Source organism: Arachis ipaensis, chromosome B10 (genome assembly GCF_059453495.1).
Source record: "Arachis ipaensis isolate K30076 ecotype BB chromosome B10, ASM5945349v1, whole genome shotgun sequence".
Lineage (NCBI taxonomy): Eukaryota > Viridiplantae > Streptophyta > Magnoliopsida > Fabales > Fabaceae > Arachis > Arachis ipaensis.
The window spans coordinates 44,263,102-44,282,226 of record NC_142435.1 but is presented as its reverse complement, the minus strand read 5'-3'; the positions used below and the strand labels follow the sequence as shown (position 1 = coordinate 44,282,226).

At 38.2% G+C, this 19,125-nt stretch overlaps 1 non-coding gene across 1 annotated transcript; it reads left to right on the top strand.

Annotated features, from left to right (window-relative positions):
• The first annotated feature begins 3,760 nt into the window (after positions 1 to 3,760).
• On the top strand, positions 3,761 to 3,868 carry LOC148579868 (small nucleolar RNA R71). The gene has a single exon (XR_015896347.1). It is a non-coding gene; the product is annotated as a small nucleolar RNA R71 (small nucleolar RNA).
• The last annotated feature ends 15,257 nt before the right edge of the window (positions 3,869 to 19,125 follow it).

Genomic DNA, 19,125 nt, shown 5'->3' with positions numbered 1-19,125 from the left:
GCTAGAGTCCCCAGTTAGAGGTGCCCAGATCTCTTAAGCACACTCTTTTTTCTTTGGACCACGACTTTAACCGCTCAGTCTCAAGCTTTTCACTTAACACCTTCACGCCACAAGCACATGGTTAGGGACAGCTTGATTTAGCCGCTTAGGCCAGGATTTTATTCCTTTGGGCCCTCCTATCCATTAATGCTCAAAGCCTTGGATCCTTTTTACCCTTGCCTTTTGGTTTAAAGGGTTATTGGCTTTTTCTTCTTGCTTTTTCTGTTTCTTTCTTTTTCTTTATTTTTTTTTTGCCATTTTTTTTTGCAAGCTTTGTGTTTTTCACTGCTTTTTCTTGCTTCAAGAATCAATTTTATGATTTTTCAGATTATTAATAACATTTCTCCTTTTTCATTGTTCTTTCAAGAGCCAACAATTTTAACATTCATAAACAACAATATCAAAAATATGCACTGTTCAAGCATTCATTCAGAAAACAAAAAGTATTGCCACCACATCAAAATAATTAAACTAATTTCAAGATAGAATTCGAAATTCATGTACTTCTTTTTCTTTTTCAGAAAATATTTTTCATTTAAGAAAGGTGAAGGATTCATGTAATAATCATAACTTTAAGACATAGACACTAAACACTAATGATTATGTAATAAAGACAAAAACATAGACAAAACATAAAGCATAAAAAACCAAAAAACAGAAAATAAGAACAAGGAAATTAAAGAGCATGTCCACCTTAGTGACGGCGGCTAGTTCTTCCTCTTGAAGATCCTATGGAGTGCTTGAGCTCCTCTATGTCTCTTCCTTGCCTTTGTTGCTCCTCTCTCATGGCCTTTTGGTCCTCTCTAATTTCATGGAGGATGATGGAGTGCTCTTGGTGCTCCACTCTTAGTTGCTCCATGTTAGAACTCAAATCTCCTAAAGAGGTGTTGAGTTGCTCCCAATAGTTGTGTGGAGGAAAGTGCATCCCTTGAGGCATCTCAGGGATTTCTTGATGAGAAACTTCCTCATGCTCTTGTTGAGGTCCATGAGTGGACTCTCTTGTTTGCTCTATCCTCTTTCTAGTGATAGGCTTTTGAAATAAATTTCTCCATCTCCCAGGACTCAAAGTTGGAAGCAACTGCCTTTCCTTTTCTCTTCCTAGAGGTTTCTCCGGCCTTAGGTGCCATTAATGGTTATGGAAAAACAAAAAGTAGAGCTTTTTCCCACACAAACTTAAGATGTTTGCTCGTCCTCGAGCAAAAAAAGAGAGAAAGGAGGAGAAGAAGAAGAAATGGAGGAGATGGAGGGGAGGAGTGGATTCGGCCAAGGGGGTTTAAGTGTGTATGATGTGTTAAATTAAAGGTGGTGAGGAGGGGTATTTATAGGGTAAGAGGGAGAAGGAATTCGTGTAAGAGGGGGTTAGGTTTGGGAGGGAAATATTTTGAATGTGAATGGTGAGGTAGGTGGGGTTTTATGATGGATGGATGTGAGTGGTGAAGAGATTATAGAGAAGAGGGTGGGATTTGATAGGTGAATGGTGTTTGGGGAAGAGTGTTATGGAAAGGTGTGAAGAGGAGAGAAAAAGAGTTGGGGTAGGTGGGGATCCTGTGGGGTCCACAGATCCTGAGGTGTCAAGGAATTCTGCTCCCTGCACCTTTCTGGCATTTAAACGCCCTCTGTGTGCCATTTCTGGCATTTAACGCCAACTCTGCTAACTTTTCTGGCGTTAAACGCCAGGCTGATGCCCCTTTCTGGCGTTAAACGCCAGGCTGATGCCCCTTTCTGGCGTTAAACGCCCATCAGACACCCTTTTCTGGCGTTAAACGCCAGTCTGTCTGCCAATTCTGGCGTTTAACGCCAGCCAGACACCAGACACCCTTTTCTGGCGTTAAATAAACGCCAGTCTGTTTGCCAATTCTGGCATTTAAACGCCAGTAAGCCTGTCCTCCAGGGTGTGCTATTTTTTATGCTATTTTTGATTCTGCTTTAATTCTGCAGCTGTTTTTGTGACTTCACATGATTATCTACCTAAAGAAAATATAAAATAACAATGGAAAAAAAATAAATATAATTAAATAACATTGGGTTGCCTCCCAAAAAGCGCTTCTTTAATGTCAATAACTTGACAGTGAGCTCTTAGAGAGCTTCACAGAGACTTAGAGCTTAATGCTGGCCTCCCAACACAAAACTTAGAAGTTGAGTGTGGGGGCTCTGTTTGACTCTGTATTGAGAGAAGCTTTTCATGCTTTCTCTCCATGGTTACAGAAGAAGATCCTTGAGCCTTAAACACAAGGTAGTCTTCATTCAATTGAAGGACTAACTCTCCTCTGTCCACATCAATCACAGCCTTTGATGTGGCTCGGAAGGGTCTTCCAAAGATAATGGATTTATCCTCATCCTTCCCAGTGTCCAGGATTATGAAGTCAGCAGGGATGTACAGGCCTTCAACCTTCACTAAGACATCCTCTACAAATCCATAAGCCTGCTTCCTTGATTTGTCTGCCATCTTTAGTGAGATTCTTGCAGCTTGTACCTCAAAGATCCCTAGTTTCTCCATTACAAAGAGTGGCATGAGATTTATTCCTGACCCCAGGTCACACAGAACCTTCTCAAAGATCATGGTGCCTATGGTACAAGGTATTAAGAACTTTCCGGGATCCGGTTTCTTCTGAGGTAATTTCACTTGCACCAAAGCATTCAGTTCATTGATGAGCAATGGAGGTTCATCCTCCCAAGTCTCATTACGAAATAACTTGGCATTCAGCTTCATGATTGCTCCTAGATACTGAGCAACTTACTCTTCAGCAATATCTTCATCCTCTTCAGAAGAAGAATAATCATCAGAGCTCATGAATGACAACAGTAAGTTCAGTGGAATCTCTATGGTCTCTGTATGAGCCTCAGATTCCTTTGGTTCCTCATTAGGGAACTCCTTAGTGGTCAGTAGACGTCCATTAAGGTCTTCCTCACTGGAAATCACTGCCTCTTCCTCCTCTATAGGTTTGGCCATTTTGGGTATATTGATGGCCTTGCACTCTCTCTTTGGATTCTCTTCTATATTGCTTGGGAGAGTACTAGGAGGGATTTTAGTAACTCTTTTACTTAGCTGACCCACTTGTGCCTCCAAATTTTTTATGGAGGACCTTGTTTCAGTCATAAAACTGAGAGTGGTCTTAGATAGATCAGAGATTATAGTTGCTAAGTCAAATAGGCTCTGCTTAGAATTCTCTGTCTGTTGCTCAGAAAATGATGGAAAAGGCTTGCTATTGCCAAACCTATTTCTCCCACCATTATTATTATTATTGACGCCTTGTTGAGACTTCTGTTGATCCTTCCATGAGAAATTAGGATGGTTCCTCCATGAAGGATTTTAAGTGTTTCCATAGAATTGTCCCATGTAATTCACCTCTTCCATTGCAGGATTCTCAGGGTCATAAGCTTCTCCTTCAGAGGAGGCTTCTTTAGTACTGCCGGATGCAGCTTGCATTCCAGTCAGATTCTGAGAAATCATATTGACTTACAGAGTTAATATTTTGCTCTGAGCCAATATGGCATTCAGAGTATCAATCTCAAAAACTCCTTTCTTCTGAGTCATCCCATTATTCACAGGATTTCTTTCAGAAGTATACATGAACTGGTTATTTGCAACCATTTCAATGAGTTCCTGGCCTTCTGCAGGGGTTTTCTTCAGACGAAGAGATCCACCAGCAGAGTGGTCCAATGACATCTTGGACAATTCAGACAGACCATCATAGAATATACATAAGATGCTCCATTCTGAAAGCATGTCAGAAGGACACCTTCTGATCAATTACTTGTATCTTTCCCAAGCTTCATAGAGGGATTCACCTTCCTTCTGTCGGAAGGTTTGGACTTCCACTCTAAGCTTGCTCAACTTTTGAGGTGGAAAGAATTTGGCCAAGAAAGCATTGACTAACTTTTCCCAAGAGTTCAGGCTTTTTTTAGGTTGTGAGTCCAACCATGTCCTAGCTCTGTCTCTTACAGCAAAGGGGAAAAGCATAAGTCTATAGACCTCGGGATTAACCCTATTGGTCTGAACAGTGTCACAGATTTGCAAGAATTCAGCTAAAAACTGATGAGGATCTTCCAATGGAAGTCCATGAAACTTCCAATTCTACTGCATTAGAGAAACTGATTAAGGTTTAAGCTCAAAGTTGTTTTCTCCAATTGCAGGAATTGTGATGCTTCTTCCATAGAAGTCAGACGTTGGTGTAGTAAAGTCACCAAGCATCTTCGTTGCATCTCTACCGTTGTTGTTGGTTTCGGCTGCCATGTCTTCTTCTTTTTCAAAAATTTCTGTAAGGTCCTCTCCAGAGTGTTGTGCTTTAGCTTCTCTTAGCTTTCTCTTCAGAGTCCTTTCAGGTTCAGGATCAGCTTCAACAAGAATGTTCTTATCCTTGTTCCTGCTCATATGCAAAAGAAGAGAACAAAAAGAGAAGAGGAATCATCTATGTCACAATATAGAGATTCTTTTATGTGAGTAGAAGAATAGAAGAATGAGGTAGAGAGAGAATAAGAAGAATTCGAACACAGAGAGAGAGGAAAAGGTTCGAATTATGAGTAGAAGAGAAGTGTTAGTAGGTAAATAAATAAATAGAAAGAGATGAGAGAGGGAGTATTCGAATTTTAAAAAGAGGGAGAAGAAAAATATTTTTATTTTTATTTTAATTATAAATTAGAATTTGAAAATTAAGAAATAAAATAAAATTAGAATTCAAAATAGTTATTTAATTAAAAAGAATTTTGAAAAAGTGGTTAGTGATTTTCGAAAATTAGAGAGAGAGAAATGTAGTTAGGTGGTTTTGAAAAAGATAAGAATTAATAAATTTTTTTTAAAATCAAAACAAACAAGTTAAATGGTTAATTGAAAGAGATTTGAAAATCAATTTTGAAAAGATAAGAAGTTAGAAAAAGTAAAATTAAATTTTGAAAAAGATATGATTGAAATTTATTTTGAAAAGGATTTGACAAAGAAATTTAAAAAGATTTTATTTTGAAAATTAAAGTTGATGACTTGACTAACAAGAAGCTAAAAGATATGATTCTAGAATTTAAAGATTGAACCTTTCTTTTTGAAAATTAATTTTGAAGAATTTTCGAAAAACATGAAAGAAAAATGAAAAAGATTTGATTTTGAAAAAGATTTGAAAAGATAGAATTTTTAAATTGAAATTTTGACTTGACTAACAAGAAACATCTAAATTTTAAAAATTTTTGACTAAGTCAACCCAAAATTTCGAAATTTATGAGTGAAATAAGAGAAAAATATTATTTTTTATTTTTGAATTTTTAATGAGGAAAGAGAAAAATAACAAAATGACACAAAACATAAAAATTTAAGATTAAAACAAATAATGCATGCAAGAACACTTTGAATGTCAAGATGAACACCAAGAACACTTTGAAGATCATGATGAACATCAAGAACATATTTTTGAAGATTTTTAAGAAAATAAAGACATGCAAGACACCAAACTTAGAAATTTTTAATGTTCAGACACTATGAATTCGAAAATGCATATGAAAAACAAAGAACACAAAACAGGAAAAATTAAAGATCAAACAAGGAAAATCATCAAGAACAACTTAAAGATCAAAGAAGAACACAATGCATATATTTTTGAAAATTTTAAGAAAATAAAAAAATGCAATTGACACCAAACTTAAAATTTGACACAAGACTCAAACAAGAAACACAGAATATTTTTTGTTTTTATGATTTTATTAAATATTTTTGTATATTTTTTGAAAATTATTTTGGAAAAAGAAAATAAAGAAATTCAAAATTTTTAATAAGAATTCTAGGATTCCTGTTATGTTAGTCTAAAGCTTCGGTCCAAAAGATTAGACATGGCCAATGGCCAGCCAAGCTTTAGCACAGAATTATAACTGAGAATCCAAAGACTCATGCAATGTTATTCTAAAGCTGCGGTCCAAAAGAATTAGACATGGCCAATGGCTAGCCAAGCTTTAGCATAACAAACACAGACATGTCATTTTTACAATGAAAAGTGGAAACTTCAGTCCAAAAGATTAGACATGGCTTAACAGCTAGCTAGGTTTCAACATATCTCATGAAGCTCTAGAATTCATTCTTAAAAATTCTGAAGAACACATTTTTTTTGAAAACTAAATAAAAAAACTTAAACATAAAATAAAATTACCTAATCTAAGCAACAAGATGAACCGTCAGTTGTCCAAACTCGAACAATCCCCGGCAACGACGCCAAAAACTTGGTGCACGAAATTGTGATTCACACTTTTCACAACTCCGCACAACTAACCAGCAAGTGCACTGGGTCGTCCAAGTAATACCTTACGTGAGTAAGGGTCGATCGCACGGAGATTGTCGGCTTGAAGTAAGCTATGGTCATCTTGTAAATCTTAGTCAGGCGGATTCAAATGGTTATGAGGTTTTGATAATTAAAAGATAAATAATACAAAAAGTAAAATAAAGATACTTATGTGATTCATTGGTGGGAATTTCAGATAAGCGTTTGGAGATGCTTTGTTGCTTCTGAACCTCTGCTTTCCTATTATCTTCTTCCAATCATGTGTGCTCCCTTCCATGGCAAGCTGTATGATCTTCTCGGATGAAAAATACCAGGTACAGCTACCGCACGGCTAATCATCTGCTGGTTTCCGCTAGCGTCGAAATAGGATCTCTCTATCCTTTTGCACATTGTCACTGCACCCAACATTCGCAAGTTTGAAGCTTGTCACAGTCATCCCTTCCCAGATCCTACTTGGAATACCACAGACAAGGTTTAGACTTTTCGAATCTCAAGAATGCTTCCAATGGTTCTAGCCTATACCACGAAGGTTCTAATCTCAGATTCGGATGTTCTGTTGTCAGGAGAGACGATGCGAATCATGGATTAGAGACCCAAGAGAATATACTCCGGCTATCGTCCAATAACTACGTTGAACATCATGTAGACCGCTTGTGGTTGTCAGGCACGCGGATCTTAGCTAAGCGGGTAACGAAAATAGTGGGTGATTGTCACGGGTCACCCTTTCATTCTGAATTAACTGAATTAAGTACGAGAGTATATCTTGGAGAAGAAGTAGGCATGAATTGAAAGATAAACAATAGTACTTGCATTAATTCATGAAGAACATCAGAGCTCTGCACCTTAATCTATGAGGTGTAGAAACTCCACCGTAGAAAATACATAAGAGAAGAAGGGTTAGGCATGGCCGTGTGGCTATCCTCCAAGTCCAAGGATGATAATATCATAATCCCCTAATACAATAGTAAAAAGTGCTATTTATACTAAACTAGTTACTAGGGATTACAGAAAATGAATAACTAAGTGCAGCTAGTGCAGAAATCCACTTCCGGGGCCCACTTGGTGTGTGATTGGGCTGAGCGTTGAAGCTTTCACGTGCATAGGCCATTCTTGGAGTTAAACGCCAGCTTGGGTGCTAGTTTGGGCGTTTAACTCCAGTTCTGGTGTCAGTTCTGGCGTTTTACTCCAGAAAAAAGGGGTCTTTGGTGGGCGTTTGAACGCCAGTTTTGGCCATCAAATCTCGGGAAAAGTATGGACTATTATATATTTCTGGAAAGCACAAGATATCTACTTTCCAAAGCAATTGAGAGCGCGCCAATTGGGCTTCTATAGCTCTATAAAATCCACTTCGAGTGTAGGAGGGTCAGAATCCAACAGCATCTGCAGTCCTTTTTCAGTCTCTAAATCAGATTTTTGCTCAGGTCCCTCAATTTCAGCCAGAAAATACCTGAAATCACAGAAAAACACAAAAACTCATAGTAAAGTCCAGAAATGTAATTTTTGAATAAAAACTAATAAAAATATAATAAAAAGTAACTAAAACATACTAAAAACTCTGTAAAAATAATGCCAAAAAGGGTATAAATTATCCGCTCATCATTCATATTTGGATATTGTTATTTTTGAACTCTATTAATGCAATGAATTATTTTATATTTAATTCTAATACTTGTTTAATTTCTTTTAATTAATTATTAGTGCCAAATTTGATTTTATTAATTTATTTTAATTACCGTGTCTCCGATCTACTCCTTTTACATGTCTTTGAAAATGGCATTCATGTTAATGGAGTAGAGCTCACAACTTGGCTTAGGAGTTGATTAATTGGAAAACCTTGAGTTGTAATACTCAAGTGTAATATGTAATTGATAATTGCTGGCTAACTCAATTTTCACTGACTCTAGTCCTTCCCTAGGAAGTGACTAAGACTTGTGAATCAGAGTTAGTGCTACCCACTGAACCTTCCTTTGTAACTATGGTGCACGAAATTATGATCATCAATGGCGCCAACAACTTGGTACGCACAATTGTAATCTCAACTCTTTGTCACAACTCCGCACAACTAACCAGCAAGTGCACTGGGTCGTCCAAGTAATAAACCTTACGTGAGTAAGGGTCGATCCCACGGAGATTGTCGGCTTAAAGCAAGCTATGGTCATCTTGTAAATCTCAGTCAGGCAGATTCAAATAGTTATGGAGAATTGATAATTAAAATATAAATAAAATATAAAATAGGATAGAGATACTTATGTAATTCATTGGTGAAAATTTCAGATAAGCGTATGAAGATGTTTTGTTCTTCCTAAACTTTTGCTTTCCTATTGTCTTCATCCAATCATTCATACTCCTTTCCATGGAAAGCTTATGTTGGGTTTCACCGTTGTCAATGGCTACCTCCTGTCCTCTCAGTGAAAATGGTCCAAATGCGCTGTCACCGCACGGCTAATCAGCTGTTGGTTCTCGATCATGTTGGAATAGGATCCATTGATCCTTTTGCGTCTGTCACTACGCCCAACACTCGCGAGTTTGAAGCTCGTCACAATCATCCCTTCCCAGATCCTACTCAGAATACCATAGACAAGGTTTAGACTTTCTGGATCTCAAGAATGCTGCCAATTGATTCTAGCCTATACCACAAAGACTCTTATCTCATGGAATGGAAGGCTCGGTTGTCAGGCGAGGCAACCATGCGTCATGAATCAGGAGGCTAAGAGATACGCACTCAAGCTATTGCAAGTAGAACGGAAGTGGTTGTCAGCCACGCGTTCATAGGTGAGAATGATGATGAGTGTCACGGATCATCACATTCGTCAAGTTGAAGAACGAGTGTATATCTTAGAGAAGAAATAAGCTTGAGTTGAATAGAAAAACAATAGTACTTTGCATTAATTCATGAGGAACAGCAGAGCTCCACACCTTAATCTATGGTGTGTAGAAACTCCACCGTTAGAAATATAAAAGTGATAATGGTGGTCATTGGCTTCGGCCCCAGAGAGGGAACTAGAAGAACCAAGATGAAAATACAATAGTAAAAGATCCTATTTATAGAGAACTAGTAGCCTAGGGTTACAGAAATAAGTAATTAATGCAGAAATCTCCTTCCGGGCCCACTTGGTGTGTGCTTGGGCTGAGCATTGAAGCTTTCACATGTAGAGACTTTTCTTGGAGTTAAACGCCAGCTTTTGTGCCAGTTTGGGCGTTTAACTCCAGCTTTTATGCCAGTTCTGGCGTTTTGACGCCTGAATTTTTGTGCTGACTTGGAATGCCGGTTTGGGCCATCAAATCTCGAGAAAAGTATGAACTATTATATATTTCTAGAAAGTCCAGGATGTCTACTTTCCAACGCAATTAAGAGCGCACCAAATGGGCTTCTGTAGCGCCAGAAAATCCACTTCGAGTACAGGGAGGTCAGAATCCAACAGCATCTGCAGTCCTTTTTCAGCCTCTGAATCAGATTTTTGCTCAGGTCCCTCAATTTCAGCTAGAAAATACCTGAAATCACAGAAAAACACACAAACTCATAGTAAAATCCAAAAATGTGATTTTTATTTAAAAACTAATAAAAACATAATAAAAACTAACTAAAATATACTAAAAGCTTACTAAAAACAATGCCAAAAGGCGTATAAATTATCCGCTCATCACAACACAAAACTTAAATTGTTGCTTGTCCCCAAGCAACTAAAAATCAAATAGGATAAAAAAAAGAGGATATACAATGAATTCTAAAAATATCTATGAAGATCAGTCTTAATTAGATGAGCGGGGTTAGTAGCTTTTTGCTTCTGAATAGTTTTGGCATCTCACTTTATCCTTTTGAAGTTCAGAATGATTGGCATCTATTGGAACTTAGAATTCAGATAGTGTTATTGATTCTCCTAGTTCAGTATGTTGATTCTTGAACACAGTTACTTTATGAGTCTTGGCCGTGACCCTAAGCATTTTGTTTTTCAGTATTACCACCGGATACATAAATGCCACAGACACATAACTGGGTGAACCTTTTCAGATTGTGACTCAGCATTGCTAGAGTCCCCAATTAGAGGTGTCCAGAGCTCTTAAGCACACTCTTTTTGCTTTGGACCACGACTTTAACCGCTCAGTCTCAAGCTTTTCACTTGACACCTTCACGCGACAGGCACATGGTTAGGGACAGCTTGGTATAGCTGCTTAGGCCAGAATTTTATTCCTTTAGGCCCTCCTATCCACTGATGCTCAAAGCCTTGGATCCTTTTTATTACCCTTGTCTTTTGGTTTAAAGGGCTATTGGCTTTTTCTGCTTGCTTTTTTTCTTTTTCTTTCTTTTTCTTTTCTTCTCTCTCTCTCTCTTTTTTCGTAAGCTTTTCACTGCTTTTTCTTGCTTCAAGAATCAATTATATGATTTTTCAGATTATCAACTAACATTTCTCCTTTTTCATCATTCTTTCAAGAGCCAACAATTTTAACATTCATGATCAACAAATTAAAAAATATGCACTGTTCAAGCATTCATTCAGAAAAACAAAGAGTATTGCCACCACATCAAAATAATTAAACTATTTTAAAATTCGAAATTCACGTATTTCTTTTTCTTTTTTAGAAAACATTTTTCATTTAAGAAAGGTGATGGATTCATAGGACATTCATAGCTTTAATACATAGACACTAAGACACTAATGATCATGTAATAAAGACACAAACATAGATAAACATAAAGCAAAATTTTCAAAAAACAGAAAAATAAGAGTAAGGAAATTAAAGAACAGGTCCACCTTAGTGATGGCGGCTTGTTCTTCCTCTTGAAGGTCCAATGGAACGCTTGAGTTCCTCAATGTCTCTTCCTTGCCTTTGTTGCTCCTCCCTCATGGCTCTTTGGTCTTCTCTAATTTCATGGAGGAGGATGGAATGCTCTTGGTGCTCCACCCTTAGTTGTCCTATGTTGGAACTTAATTCTCCTAGGGATGTGTTGATTTGCTCCCATTAGTTTTGTGGAGGAAAATGCATCCCTTGAGGCATCTCAAGGATTTCATGATGAGGAATTTCCTCATGCTCTTGGTGAGGTTCATGAGTGGGCTCTCTTGTTTGCTCCATCCTCTTCTTAGTGATGGGCTTGTCCTCATCAATGAGGATATCTCCCTCTATGTCAATTCCAGCTGAATTGCAGAGGTGACAAATGAGATGAGGGAAGGCTAACCTTGCCAAAGTAGAGGACTTGTCAGCCACCTTGTAGAGTTCTAGGGATATAACCTTATGAACTTCTACTTCCTCTCCAATCATGATGCTATGGATCATGATAGCCCAGTCTATAGTAACTTCAGACCGATTGCTAGTGAGTATGATTGAGCATTGGATGAACTCCAACCATCCCCTAGCCATAGGCTTAAGGTCACGCCTTCTTAGTTGAACCAGCTTCCCTTTTGAATCTCTCTTCCATTTAGCGCCCTCTTCATAAATGTCTGTGAGGACTTGGTCCAACCTTTAATCAAAGTTGACCCTTCTAGTGTAGGGGCGTGCATCTCCTTGCATCATGGGCAAGTTGAATGCCAACCTTATATTTTCCGGACTGAAATCTAAGCATTTCCCCCGGACCATTGTAAACCAATTCTTTGGGTCCGGGTTTACACTTTGATCATGGTTCTTGGTGATCCATGCATTGGCAAAAAACTCTTGAACCATTAAGATTCTGACTTGTTGAATGGGGTTGGTGAGAATTTCCCAACGTCTTCTTCGGATCTCATGTCGGATCTCCGGATATTCACCCTTTTTGAGCTTGAAAGGGACCTCGGGGATCACCTTCTTTTTTGCCACAACTTCATAGAAGTGGTCTTGATGCACCCTTGAGATGAATCTCTCCATCTCCCATGACTCGGAGGTGGAAGATTTTGCCTTTCCTTTCCTCTTTCTAGAGGTTTCTCCGGCCTTTGGTGCCATAAATGGTTATGAAAAACAAAAAGCAATGCTTTTACCACACCAAACTTAGAAGGTTTGCTCATCTTCGAGCAAAAGAAGAAAGAAAGGAGTAGAAGAAGAAGAAAAGGTAGGAGATGGAGGGGGATATGTGGTTCGGCCAAGGGGGAGAAGTAGTGTGTATGATGTGTGGAAATGAAGGAGTGAAGATGGGTTTATATAGTAGTGGAGAGAGCGTTAGGGTTCGGCCATGTATGGGTGGGTTTGGCAGGGAAAGTGGTTTGAATTTGAATGGTGAGGTAGGTGGGGTTTTATGATGGATGGATGTGGATTGGTGAAGAGATTATGGAGAAGAGGGTAGGATTCGATAGGTGAGGGGTATTTGGGGAAAAGGTATTGAGGTGATTGGTGAAGGGTATTTGGGGAAGGGTGTAATGGGAAAGTGTGAAGAAGAGAGATATATATATATATATATATATATATGAGGTAGGTGGGGATCTTGTGGGGTCCACAGATCCTGAGGTGTCAAGGATTTCTCATCCCTGCACCATGTTGGCGTGTAAACGCCCCTTGCTTGCCAATCCTGGCGTTAAACGCCAGGTTGCTGCCCATTGCTGGTGTTTAACGCCAGCTCTGTGCCTTTTTCTGGCGTTAAACGCCAGTCTGGTGCCCATTTCTGGCGTTAAACGCCCAGAATGGTGCCAGACTGGGCGTTTAACGCCCATTCTGCTACCCTTACTGGCGTTCAAACGCTAGCAAGCTTCTCCTCTAGGGTGTGCTATTTTTAATACTATTTTTCATTCTGTTTTTGCTTTTTCAGTTGTTTTTGTGACTTCACATGATCATCAACCTACAGAAAACATAAAATAACAATGGAAAATAAATGGATATGATTAAATAAAATTGGGTTGCCTCCCAACAAGCGCTTCTTTAATGTCAATAGCTTGACAGTGGGCTCTCATGGAGCCTCACAGATACTCAGAGCATGATGATGACCTCTCGACACCAAACTTAGAGTTTGAATGTGGGGGCTCTATTTGACTCTTCATTGAGAGAAGCTTTTCATGCTTCCTATCCATGGTTACAGAAGGAGATCCTTGAGCTTTAAACACAAAGGAGTCCTCATTCACTCGAAGGATCAATTCTCCTCTGTCAACATCAATCACAGCCTTTGCTGTGGCTAGGAAGGGTCTGCCAAGGATGATGGATTCATCCATACACTTCCCAGTGTCTAGGATTATGAAATCAACAGGGATGTAGTGGTCTTCAACCTTTACCAAGACATCCTCTACAAGTCCATAAGCCTCTTTACTTGAATTGTCTGCCATCTCTAATGAGATTCTTGCAGCTTGTACCTCAAGGATCCCTAGCTTCTCCATTACAGAGAGAGGCATGAGGTTTATGCTTGACCCTAGATCACATAGAGCCTTCTCAAAGGTCATGGTGCCTATGGTACAAGGTATTGAGAATTTTCCAGGATCCTGTCTCTTCTAAGGTAATCTCTGCCTAGTCAAGTCATCCAGTTCTTTGGTGAGCAAGGGGGGTTCATCCTCCCAAGTCTCATTACCAAATAACTTGGCGTTTAGCTTCATAATTGCTCCAAGGTACTTAGCAACTTACTCTTCAGTAACATCTTCATCCTCTTTAGAGGAAGAATACTCATCAGAGCTCATGAATGGTAGAAGTAAATTCAATGGAATCTCTATAGTCTCAGTGTGAGCCTTAGATTCCCATGGTTCCTCATTAGGAAACTCCTTGGAGGCCAGTGGATGTCCATTGAGGTCTTTCTCAGTGAAAATCACTGCCTTTCCCTCTTCTATGCATTCGGCCATGTGGGACGTGTTCATAGCCTTGTACTCTCTCTTTGGGTTCTCTTCTGTATTGCTTGGGAGAGTACAAGGAAGTTCAGTAACTTTCTTACTCAGCTGACCCACCTGTGCCTCCAAATTTCTAATGGAGGATCTTGTTTCAGTCATAAAACTTTGAGTGATTTTAATTAGATCAGAGACTATGGTTGCCAAGTCAGATTGGCTTTGCTTAGAATTCTCTATTTGTTGCTGAGAAGATGATGGAAAAGGCTTGCTATTGCTAAACCTATTTCTTCCACCATTACTGTTGTTGAAGCCTTGTTGAGGCCTCTATTGGTCTTTCTATGAGAGATTTAGATGATTTCTCCATGAAGGATTATAGGTGTTTCCATAGGGTTCTCCCAGGTAATTCACCTCTTCCATTGTTGGGTTCTTAGGATCATAAGCTTCTTCTTCAGATGAAACTTCTTTGGTACTGCATGTTGCTGCTTGCATTCCAGACAGACTCTGAGAAATCATATTGACTTGTTGAGTCAATATTTTATTCTGAGCCAATATGGCATTCAGAGTATCAATCTCAAGAACTCCTTTCTTCTGAGTTGTCCCATTATTCACAGGATTCTTTTCAAAAGTGTACATGAATTGGTTATTTGCAACCATTTCAATGAGTTCCTGAGCTTCTGCAGGCGTCTTCTTCAGATGAAGAGATCCTCCAGCAGAGTTGTCTAATGACATCTTGGATAGTTCAGACAGACCATCATAGAAGATACCTATGATACCCCATTCTTAAAGCATGTCAGAAGGACACCTTCTGATCAATTGCTTGTATCTTTCCCAAGCTTCATAAAGGGATTCGCCTTCCTTCTGTCTGAAGGTTTGGACTTCCACTCTAAGCTTACTCAATTTTTGAGGTGGAAAGAACTTTGCCAAGAAAGTATTGACCAGCTTTTCCCAAGAGTTCAGGCTTTCTTTAGGTTGTGAGTCCAACCATATCCTAGCTCTGTCTCTTACAGCAAAAGGGAAGAGTATAAGTCTATAGACCTCAGGGTCAACCCCATTGGTCTTAATAGTATCACAGATTTGCAAGAATTCAGCTAAGAACTAATGAGGATCTTCTAATGGAAGTCCATGAAACTTACAATTCTGTTGCATTAGAGAAACTAATTGAGGCTTAAGCTCAAAGTTGTTTGCTCCAATGGCAGGAATTGAGATGCTTCTCCCATAGAAGTCAGGAGTAAGTGCAGTAAAGTCACCAAGCACCTTCCTTGCATTGTTGGCATTATTGTTGTTTTCGGCTGCCATGGCTTCTTCTTGTTTAAAAATTTTTGTTAGGTCCTCTACAGAGAGTTGTGCTTTAGCTTCTCTTAGCTTTCTCTTCAAGGTCCTTTCAGGTTCAGGATCAGCTTCAACAAGAATGCCTTTGTCCTTGCTCCTGCTCATATAAAAGAGAGGAGAAGAAAGTATGGAATCCTCTATATCACAGTATAGAGATTCCTTGAGGTGTCAGAGGAAAAGATGAATGGAAGAAGGAGGTAGAGAGGAGAGAATTCGAACTTATCAAGAGGGACAGGGTTCGAATTTCACATTGAGGACGAGTGTTAGTCCTTTAAATAGAAAAAGTTAGAAGGGGGAGTGATTTTCGAAAATAAATTAAAAAAAAATATTTTGAAATAATTAAAAGAAATTTTGAAAAATTGATTGATGATTTTTGAAAATTAGAATTGAGAAAGTAGTTAAGTGATTTTGAAAAAGATTTTAAAATTAGAAATCAAAAAGATATGATTGAAAATTATTTTTAAAAAATGTGATTGAGAAGATATGATTGAGAATCAAATTAAAAAAATAAAGTTTTAAAATTAAAGTTGATTACTTGACTAGTAAGAAATTAAAAGATATGACTCTAGAATTTAAAATTTGATCCTTTCTTAATAGGCAAGTAACAACTTGAAAATTTTGAATTAAATTATTAATTGTAGCAAGGATTTTTAAAAATAGTAAAAAAAATAGAAAATGGAAAGAAATTGATTTTGAAAAGATATGATTGAAAAGATATGATTTGAAAAAGATTTTATTTTGAAAAATTATGAAAATTTGAAAAAGGTTTGAATTAAAAATAAAATCTTACCTCTTGTGCCATCCTAGCGTTAAACACCCAGAATGGTATCCATTCTGGCGTTTAATGCCCAAAATACTACCTTTTGGGCGTTTAAACGCCAGTTTTCCTTCCTCACTAGGCGTTTTGAACGCCCAGCTTTTTCTGTGTAATTCCTCTGCTGCATGTTCTGAATCTTCAATTCTCTGTATTATTGACTTGAAAAGACATAATTTTGAATTTTTTTTTGAATTTTTAATGATGAGAAACAATCAAACTGCAACTAATCATGGAAAACTAAGATTAAACAAACAATGTATGCAAGACACCAAACTTAAGAATTTTCATATTAGAGACACTAACAAATTGAGAATGCATATGAAAAACAACAAAACACACAAGACAAGAGAATTTAAGGATCAGAGCAAGGAAATCATCAAGAACAACTTGAAGATTAATGAAGAACATAAATCATATATTCGAAAAATGCAAGATTAAAGACATGCAATTGACACCAAACTTAAAAATTGACATTAGACTCAAACAAAAAACATAAAATAGTTTTGATTTTAAGATATTATAAAAAAAATTTTGTGATTTTTCGAAAATTATATGGAAAAGAAAATAAAGAGATTCAAAATTTTTAATAAGAATTCCAGGAATCATGCGATGTTAGTCTAAAACTCCGGTCCAGGAATTAGACATGGCTTACTAGCCAGCCAAGCTTTCAGTGAAAGCTTCGGTCCAAAACACTAGACATGGCCAATGGCCAGCCAAGCTTTAGTAGATCATTACGTTCAACAGCAAGATTGATAGAAATCAACAAGCCCTTATGATGATAAGTTGAAACCTCAGTCCAAAAGATTAGACATAGCTTCACAGCCAGCCAGACTTCAACAAATCATCATGAAACTCTAGAATTCATTCTTAAAAACTCTGAAGAACAGAATAGAAATACTTTTTTTTTGAAATTTTTTCGAAAAATAAAAAGTAAAAAGCTTAAACATAAAATAAAATTACCTAATCTGAGCAACAACATGAACAGTCAGTTGTCCAAACTCGAACAATCCCCGGCAACGGCACCAAAAACTTGGTGCACGAAATCGTGATCATCAATGGCGCCAACAACTTGGTACGCACAATTGTAATCTCAACTCTTTGTCACAACTCCGCATAACTAACCAGCAAGTGCACTGGGTCGTCCAAGTAATAAACCTTACGTGAGTAAGGGTCGATCCCACGGAGATTGTTGGCTTGAAGCAAGCTATGGTCATCTTGTAAATCTCAGTCAGGCAGATTCAAATGGTTATTGCTGGTGCACGAATTTGTTACATGTCAATGTCAATATTACTATCTTTCACAAATTCACACAACTAACCAGCAAGTGCACTGGGTCGTCCAAGTAATACCTTACGTGAGTAAGGGTCGAATCCCATGGAGATTGTTGGCTTGAAGCAATCTATGGTTACCTTGTAGCTCTTAGTCAGGAAAACAATTCACTTATCAAATTGAATTGCGAGGAATAAAAGAGCATGAAATAAATACTTGTTATGCAGTAATAGAGAATATGTTGGAGTTTTGGAGATGCTTTGTCTTTTGAATCTCTGCTTTCTCCCTGTCTTCTTCTTCATGCACGCACGTCCCTCCTATGGCAAGCTGTGTGTTGGTGGATCACCGTTGTCAATGGCTACCATCCTTCCTCTCAGTGAAAATGGTCCAGGTGCGCTGTCACTGCACGGCTAATCATCTGTAGGTTCTCGATCATACCGGAATAGGATTTACTATCCTTTTGCGTCTGTCACTACGCCCAGCACTCGTGACTTTGAAGCTCGTCACAGTCATCCAATCCCAGAATCCTACTCGGAATACCACAGACAAGGTTTAGACTTTCCGGATTCTCAAGAATGCCGCCAATAGATTCTAGCTTATACCACGGAGATTCTGATTGAGGAATCTAAGAGATACTCATTCAATCTAATGTAGAACGGAAGTGGTTGTCAGGCACACGTTCATAGGTTGAGAATGGTGATGAGTGTCACGGATCATCACATTCATCATAATGAAGCACGAATGAACATCTTAGATAGGAACAAGCGTGTTTGAATAGAAAACAGAAGTAATTGCATTAATTCATCGAAACACAGCAGAGCTCCTCACCCCCAACAACGGAGTTTAGAGACTCATGCCGTCAAAGAGTACAAAGTTCAGATCTAAAAATATCATGAGATACAAAATAAATCTCTAAAAGTTGTTTAAATACTAAACTAGTAACCTAGGTTTACAGAAAATGAGTAAACTATGATAGATAGTGCAGATATCTACTTCTGGGGCCCACTTGGTGTGTGCTGGGGCTGAGACTAAGCTTCTTACGTGCCTGGGCTGTTTTGGGCATTCAACGCTAGGTTGTAACCTGTTTCTAGCGTTGAAATCCAACTTGTAACCTGTTTCTGGCGCTGGACGCCAGACTACAGCATGGAACTGGCATTGAACGCCAGTTTACGTCATCTATCCTTGAGCAAAGTATGGACTATTATATATTTTTGGAAAGCTCTGGATGTCTACGTTCCAACGCAATTGGAAGCGCGCCAATTGGACATATGTAGCTCCAGAAAATCCATTCCGAATGCATAGAGGTCAGAATCCAACAGCATCAGCAATCCTTTTTCAGCCCGAATCAGATTTTTGCTCAGCTCCCTCAATTTCAGCCAGAAAATATCTGAAATTATAGAAAAGCACACAAACTCATAGTAAAGTCCAGAAATATGAATTTTTCCTAGAAACTAATGAAAAAATACTAAAAACTTAACTAAAACATCCTAAAAACTACATGAAATTAACCCCAAAAAGCGTATAAAATATCCGCTCATCACAACACCAAACTTAAACTGTTGCTTGTCCCCAAGAAACTAGACAAATAAAATAGAATACAACTAAGTCACGAAGCAATAATATCTCAGAGTTTTTGAGTGAAGCTCAGATTCTAATTAAATGAGCGGGACTAGTAGCTTTTTGCTTCCGAACAGTTTTGGCATCTCGCTTTATCCAT